The sequence below is a fragment of the Alligator sinensis genome, unplaced genomic scaffold (genome assembly GCF_000455745.1).
Source record: "Alligator sinensis unplaced genomic scaffold, ASM45574v1 scaffold131_1, whole genome shotgun sequence".
NCBI lineage: Eukaryota > Metazoa > Chordata > Crocodylia > Alligatoridae > Alligator > Alligator sinensis.
Genome location: NW_005841830.1, coordinates 7623292 through 7631348, shown reverse-complemented (window position 1 = coordinate 7631348; position 8057 = coordinate 7623292). Strand labels below are relative to the sequence as shown.

Here is an 8057-nt window from a genome sequence, read left to right as displayed (position 1 = left end):
TCTTTCCCTTAGGGTCTTTTCTGCCTTACGTGAGGCAATAGCAGCAGTACTGCTGAACTTTCCTTTTTAATTCTTTTACGGTCAGGTCTAACTCTTAAGTGTTCAAGTTCATTGTAGCTTCAACTTCTAAAAGACTTGTGCAAAGGGAAAGGTGCTTCAGGGTTTTCAGTCTTCCCCAGGTCAGTGTCTTAGGTTCTGGTGGCTTCATTTCTATCCATTACTCTGCCTAGTAGGTTGAGAACTGCTGGTGGAAAGGATACAGATCTCAGTTTCACCACCAAATAATAACTCAACCACTTTTTTTCTGGCTGTTCTGTTTTATAGCAATACTTCCGTCTTTTTATATTTTTACTAGAAAACTGCTTGTGTTAACTAATGTTTTATGCTTTTTGGTAGCTGCTTCTCCTTTAAAATACATTTTGTGTTGGGAATATTTTTTTTATAAAATCGCTTGCTTTTCATTTTATTATGGTTCAGTTGTATTACTGTCTGGTCAGTGTGACCTTTTGGGGTGGTGGGGAGGGGGGAAGAATGTAATCATTTCTGGATATTGGTATCTTTGACAACACACAAGTTCTATTTGCCCTGTGAATGGTTTTCATCATTAGTAGTAACACCAAAATGCTGACATTTTTGTTTTTGAGCTGTGTAGTCCTTGTATAGTGATAGACTTATTGTTGAAACTCATTTTGGTTTGTGGTAAATGTGTACCTAAGGGTGGCCTTTAAAACATTCCAAAGAGCACAGTATTGATGAGCATTTAAAATAAACCACTGTATAGCAGGTTCCTTCATTTCCGGTTGCTATGTTTTCTTGGTCCAGCTTTTACATTTCACTTTGATCGTTAGTGCTATTTACATAGCTCATCATTCTAGCAGGAAAAAAACATCATTTTTTTTATTGTTTGTATTAGTGATGTAGCAGTGTTACCCCATGGTTACATCTACACTTTGTTTCCGCTGTGAAATGTCTGTTATAACTATTCACATTAATATTTTTATCCTTGAGAATATAGCAGACTCTTAATAGCCAAACATTCAGCATACCACCCAGCAAAAGCTTACTACATGATACGGTTGTATGATTTGTTTCTTTGGTAGTATAATGCTTCTGAATATTTTACTAAGTAAAACTGTTTACAATGGGTCCAGTTGTACTTTAAAACTAATTAAAGGTAGTGCTGTAGCTCTGGGCCCCTGGCAGATGATTTTTTTTTTCACGCCATGAAAACACTGCACCATATGCACAGCTACACTTGCAAAGAAGGAAAAAGTGGCATGTCGGGTTGCATTACTACTGCTTCCCAAGCTCTCTCAGCCCAACACTGGTTAGTAGAACCATTGTAAGTGCCCCCCAGGACTGCCATAGCCAGGCAAGGGAGATGGGTGAGGGGAGGGGGTGGGGAAATCCCTGTCCTGCACAGAGCCAAGCAGGCTGGTAAATCCCTTCCCTTGGTTCTTGGCAGAGCAGGGAGAATCAGTCCTCTGAGTAAAGGAGGGCTCTTGGCTCTGGGTAAAGAATGCAGGAGGTACTTCTCTTGGGACAGGCTTCCTCCTTTCCCCCTTCTGAGCAAAGTGGAAGGGGAGGGGGGGAGTTTTTCCCCTGTAGTCAAATGTATGGGGTTACCCCTGCGAAGCAGACTGGAGGTTCTCATCCTCTCCCCAGCCTTCCCCAGCATGAAGCCCAAGTGTCCAGGGAACCACCTTACCTGTGCAGACAAATGGCTGTGCATTCCCTCCTCTTCCCTATGCTTTGCCGAACACAGGGAGGAAGAGAGGGAATCCCCAGTCCTGCTCTGTACTGGGGAGAGGAGTTTCCCTGCACACCTGACCTCATGCTCTGGGGTTATTCTCCTTGGGGTCGGGGCCAGGCATGTAGCCTTCCCCTCAGAGGACTAAACTGGTGGCAGAAAGGTTAGGGAAAGTTCAATTAAGTGCAGTTTCCATGCTTAACTGATTTTTTTTATTTATTTAATTATTTATTTTTTCCCCACACCACCTGTCTGCCCTTGCATCCTGAGACCTGGGCCAGGAGGGTTTGGGGGAAGGGAGGGATGGTGCTGCTGTGGCTTCCCTTCTCTGCTGCCCACATTCCTGTCCGGAGGGTGGCGGAGGAGAGTGGAGAGGGCTGGAGCACAGTGCCCAGGGAGGTTCCATGATCTCACCGAACCTGGGGAGCTCTGCGCTGTCAAGGGGAAGCCAGAACAGAGCTGTCTGGATTTGGGATCATGGACCCTGGGCCGAGGGACTGCAGGAGGGTCAGGGGGAAAGCTAGAGTTAGGATGGGACCACAGGGCCTCTGTAGGGTTTGTTACTGGCACAGCCAGCTTGCCCGAGCTCAGCTCAGCCTCGGCTTTCGTCAGCTCCATCCCCGCCCCCAGCCAGGACAGGAATGCACAGCTCCCCTGTGTCTCAGCCCTGCCCTCCTAGCCTGGACAGCTTGCCACCCTCCTCTTTTCCTGAAGGAGGCAAGTACCAGGGGCTTGTTGGAGCAGTCCCAGCCTGGCTTGCAGGGCCAGCCAACTGGGCTTGGCTAGGGGCTCCATGGGGCCCAGTTCTCTCCCATTACTCACAGTTCTTTAACACATGAGAGAGTCTTTTAAATTTTTCTTTTCTTTTTTTCCCCTGCTTCAAATAAAAATGCTTTACACAACCTTTACATAGAAATGATTTGCATAACCCTTTAAAGGATTTTAAGGAGACCAAGGGAAGCCAAAGTCCCCATGCCTCTGTGTTACTCTACTTCCTGACTCCATGCTACAACCTTCCACTTCCTCTTGCCCCCAAACCCAGCCCCCAGTGCAGGGAGAGCCCAAGGGTCTTGGATCCTAGACATGCCCCTGCTTGTCAGCCCTCTAGTGGCAGGTCAGAGCTGTGCATGTTAGAGAGGGTATTATCCCTTAATGTATGATTGCTCACAGCATGTGCCAACTTCAACATGGACTAACATTCCTTAGAGTTAGCAGGTGCTAATTGTGACATATAACCTCACCCTCGAAGTTCCACTTACTAGGTTTGCTCCATCTGTTTACCACATTCCCTTGCCACTTTTCCTTTAATGTACAGAAGAGTAGACTAAGGAGATCCCTTGACACTGATGTCCAAGTTTGCATATGGCCACAATGTTATAACTTACCTTTGCGAACTCTTGAAAAGATTCCTCAGACTGTGGTAGTTGTATATATAACAGCTGTAGAGAACAGGGTCAGTTACTGTATTTGCTCACATAGTACATACACCTTTTCCCCAAACATCAGCCCTCCAAATTTGGAGTGCATGTCTTAAGTGGAGAAGCTATTCTTTTGCCTGGAATAGAACCACAACTGTGCTTCATTGTGCAGCAGCAGTGGCATTACTGTTCAGGCAGCTGACAGAATTATTTGACTTAATATCTCATTGTTCATTGATCTACACACGATGATCTCATTTTTAATTGTCTTGATATTTTACTTATCAAGCTAACATTTTCTGGCAATTTTGCTGTCTGCTCCTGGTCTCTTCTCTCCTATTCCACAGCTGTAGAGACTCTATAGCTCTTTTCAACTTAACCAGAGTCCATCTATAGTCTTTTATTACAACCTCCTTTTTTTCCCCCAGATGTGCCTATGGACAGGATTTCAGTTAACTCTCCCCAGTAGGGTCAGCATTTATTCTCTTAGTTTATATGATACAGCTGCACAAAGGAAAATAGATTTTTGGGTTGCATCAATAGAAGCATTAGGTGCAAGATATATATAATATGTGGTAGCGGCTCTTTACTTGGCACTTGTTAGGCCTCATCTAGAGTATTATATGCAGTTTTGGTTCCATTATTTTGAGAGAGAACATGGAGAAGTTAGAGGGTCCAGAAGTGGACATCAAAACTAATAAAGGGTGTGGAAGGCAAGTTTTATATGAGGAGAGAATGAGGGAAATAGGCATATCCAGCTTGTAAAAGAGGCTATTAAGAGAAAACATGATAGCAGTGTTCAAATATCTGAAGGGCTGTCATAAAGAAGAGGGAGGGCACTTCTTCTGTCTTGCGGCAGAGAGCAGAACATGAACTAATAGCTTGAAGTTTTAGCGAAGTAGGTTTAGATTGGACATTAGGGAAGGCTTCTTGTTATGTCTTGTGGTTGTGCAGGGTTGACTAGTTTTACAAATAGTTTAGGCAATGAATTTATGTAGAATGGTTTGGATAGAGATGATTCTGTCTTTGCTCAGGGATCGATAACCTCTGAAAGTCCCTTCTCTCCCTACTTTTCTGTGATTCCAGAAAAAGGAAAACAATGAATTTAAGAATTTAGGCTGTATTTCATTTTAATTAATGAGCTAATGGCTTTACTTTGCAGGTTCTAAGAGAATTCATTCTCAGACCTTTCAAGTAAACCCATTAATAAATGTTGTAATTTTGGAAGAGGCATTGCATTTCGCTTAGAAAATTTAATGTCTGTAATAAGCACAAGCTAGAGCTGTATTTTAACTGCGGAGTCATGACTTCACCTCCTTATTTTTTTTCTTATTGAATATGGGATAAATGATGCCTTCTTTTGTAAAGTGCTTTGAGACCTAGGGTGAATGGCAAGATGTTAGAATTATTTATCATTACTGCCACCTAAAATATCCTGATGTGTTGTAATTAATATAGCTGGACATCTTATAATAGTAATTGTGTAAGATCAAGTAATTAATTATTCAAAGTTTCATGGTTTGTTTTGCTCAGTTGAAATACAAACTGGAACAGAACTCATTTTTCAAAATAGAATTTGGGAATAGAGTGGAAGCTGTCTGTCTGTCAATCTGTTCTTAAATTGTAAAACAGTTTGGACAAACTTCTGGTATAGTAGAGCAATGGTTCTCAACCTTTTTTGTACCAGGACCCACTTGTAAATATTGGTGGCCAGTCCCGACCCAGTGCCCCTCACTCCTCATCCACTGCCCCTTGCCCCCAGGCTTCAGCCCCCCCAGTGTGTGGGGTAGGGTGGGGTGGGTGTGGGGCAGGGGGGCCATTTAAAGGGGAATCCATTTTTAAAGTTTGTTCATGACCCTTCCATATATTCTTGCGACCTACTTTTGGTTCATGACCCACGGATTTAGAAACTTAGTAGAGCACAGCTTGTAGTAGTAACCTTAAGGCAGCAATTCAGTTGTTCATTTAGGCCTGGATGTAATTACGATCTTTCAGAAGAGTGCTTTTACAGGGCCCTTGGAATGAAAAAAATAATCTAAGATGTATTGTGTGATTACGGATACTTCACTCTCTTGGTTATTGCTTTCATCTTCAGTTTCTTGGTTGAGTTTTTTCTGTAGAAACGTCATCCTTTTTTATAGCAGGAACACATGTGCCTTGTAACAGGAAACTTTGGCACTATTTTTTCTTTTCCACAGCACTGCCTTTTTAAAAGTGATGAACCCATGGAGTGATGTCTTCGGAGAAAGGAATTAGCAATATACTTTCATAGCCTGTTTCTAAAAGACTGAGGCTGGACCACCCAGATTGTTTTAAGAGGTGGTTTGCTGTGTTTGTATGGATTGTCAGACATCAAGGCATTAGTTTACTCATGAATACCTTCATTGAAACTGACTACTGATCTGCAGATTGGTAGCATGTACAGTAAACCACTGATACTGGTTTTAGCCATGATTTTACACTGCTTGCCTTACAGTAAAACAGCCAGCAAACAAGATTTTCAGTTTCTTAACACTGTATATGTGGAAAGTAACTTGGCGGCATTTTCTGCATAGAAGTTAACCCCTGTAGATCAAAATAATCTTATCTCAAAATATTTTGTTATTTTTTATTAAGACCAGCTGTAGTTAGGGCTAGAATATAATATTTTTTTGACTTCTTTGGTGTCTTTCCTCAAAGAAAAACTATTTTACAAACTTGGTTTTGTATTTACATACTTGTAAATAGCTTGTGTTTACAAACTTGATTTTGTATCGGTATGCCTGATGATAGACAGATGAGGATAGTTTTAAGGAGTTTAGGAGAGTAGAAACTGGGAATAACTTTTTCAGTTAACATACAGTTCATGGTACAAAATAGATGTTAACTATGTTTAGACACTTACATAGTGCTTACTGTAGTATAATATCCCTATGTATTTTGGCTTCCAGCTCAAAATCTTGAGAGGTGCACTTGTTTTCTTTTTGGAAAAATGGGACTAGAGTGATTGCAGGCTAGATCCACAAAGGGTTGGGAGTGGAATAGTCAGTCCTTAGTTTTAAATACATGGGGCAAGTTAGTTGCTTTTGACTGGGATTCACATCAACCTCTGTATTGAACAGGGAGCTGCCTAAGCTAGTTGGTAAAAAGTGCAGAATATAGATGCATCTAAAGCTTGGCCCATCTCCTGGTTTGTATCACACTCTGGGCCTTAGGGAGGTGCCGATCTCCACTTGAGTTTCACAGTCCTGAATCCTTTCTTGTTCTTCGATGCTTAAACTCAGGAGGTTACTCCTTTTTGTGAAAAATGAGGCTGGAAGAGACAGAGTGGTGCTTTTATACAGTAGTCTTACAGGATCATGATGTGGGAGACTAAAGTTCAATTTCCTCATCTATTTTTAGGAGACTCAAATCTGCATCTTCTGTCTCTCAGGAGCCTTAACCACCAGTACTCTCCACCTCTGTTGAAGCTGCACTACTTTTAATAACATAATTAAAAGATTTCTGGTCCAGACAGATGATAATGTGACTTCAGCATAATTGCACACCCTTGGAAAGGGGGGAACCTTTAGTTCCAATCCCTGCTCCAAGAACTGTACATTTTTTATCAAGTGAATAAGTGTTTGGTTTTTTTTGTTTTTTTTTTAAATATTTAACAAAATTCTTAGGCTTCTTATTCCTCTGAATTGCCTTCACTTGTGTGACCACCAAGCATTAGGTTTTACTAACAAAAAATAAGGTTGTGAGATCCCTGTAATCTTGGTTTCTGCATGTTTATAATATGCCAGATAATATTGTCATATACCTATGAACATTCAGTATGTGTGGGGCAATCCCTGTCACATTTGATTTTATTTTATGATAGCCCCACATTTTATGCCAAAGGTACTTGTATCTTGTTTGTGATACCTAACCGTAATATAAAGTTACTGGGGAAAATGGGAGGTTTTGCCAGGTGTCTGGTGGATATTTGGGATTTCTGTCACTTGAAAAATTGTTGGAAGCCCTGTAGAATTAAGGGATAAATTTGCTGCATATGTTTGCTAGACTGAAGTAGTTAATGTTGTTTTGAATTGTCACCTTTTGGGTGTTAGCTAATGCCTGTTAGAATCAATAGGATAGTCATACATGAGTACACATTGTTGAATTGGTTATGTGGTGCTATTCATAGCCAGAAAAAGTAAAAACACATGTTCTTAAAAGAAGATAGCTTGAAGTCCTGCCCTCTAACCCCTGCCCTTGCCACTGGAAGTCCTTCCCGTTGCCCCTGAAAGTACAGTAAAAGCTGTGTTATCCGGCACCTTACAAGCTGGCATGCTCTACTAAGGCCTTACAAGCTGGCATGCTCTCTATGCCAGCTTGTAAGGTAAAGTGAAACTGGAAGTGCCCACCATGGCACTTCCGGTTTCTCCGAGCCCCCATAGCCAAGGGCAAAGCATCCTGTGCTGCCGAGCCCCCATGGCTCAGGGGCATAACAGGCTGCGCGGGACCCACCTCCCTGTCCCGCAGGAGGGATGGCGATGCTGCGGGAGGGGTGGCGACAGCTTGGACATGGTGGGAGAAGCGGCGGCCTGAACAGGCAAGGACACCTGTTTGGGCTGCTCAATTAACTGGCATATTTTGTTATCCAGCATCCCCCATTCCCGGGGTATGCCGGATAAAAGAGCCTTTACTGTACTTCTTTTGGCAAGGGGGTTTGCCATCTTGGAACTGAAACCCCTGCCAATTATGTTCTAATAATCAAGCATCTACTACAACATACATTAATTTAATTTCAAGAAATATTTTTGTCCTAATTTATATGTGTTTGCATAGTGTACATAAAGGTGATTGCATAATGGCTTAAAATGAAGTCCTACTTCTGTATATTGTGGGGGGGATGTGGAGGGGTATAGAATTTGTGGGGGCCT

The 8057-nt window shown here is 42.1% G+C and overlaps 1 protein-coding gene across 5 annotated transcripts in view; it reads left to right on the top strand.

Annotated features, from left to right (window-relative positions):
* PPM1B (protein phosphatase, Mg2+/Mn2+ dependent 1B) overlaps positions 1-8057 on the top strand; it is a 104615-nt gene that overhangs the window by 34967 nt on the left and 61591 nt on the right. The gene's annotated exons all lie outside the window — the stretch shown is intronic.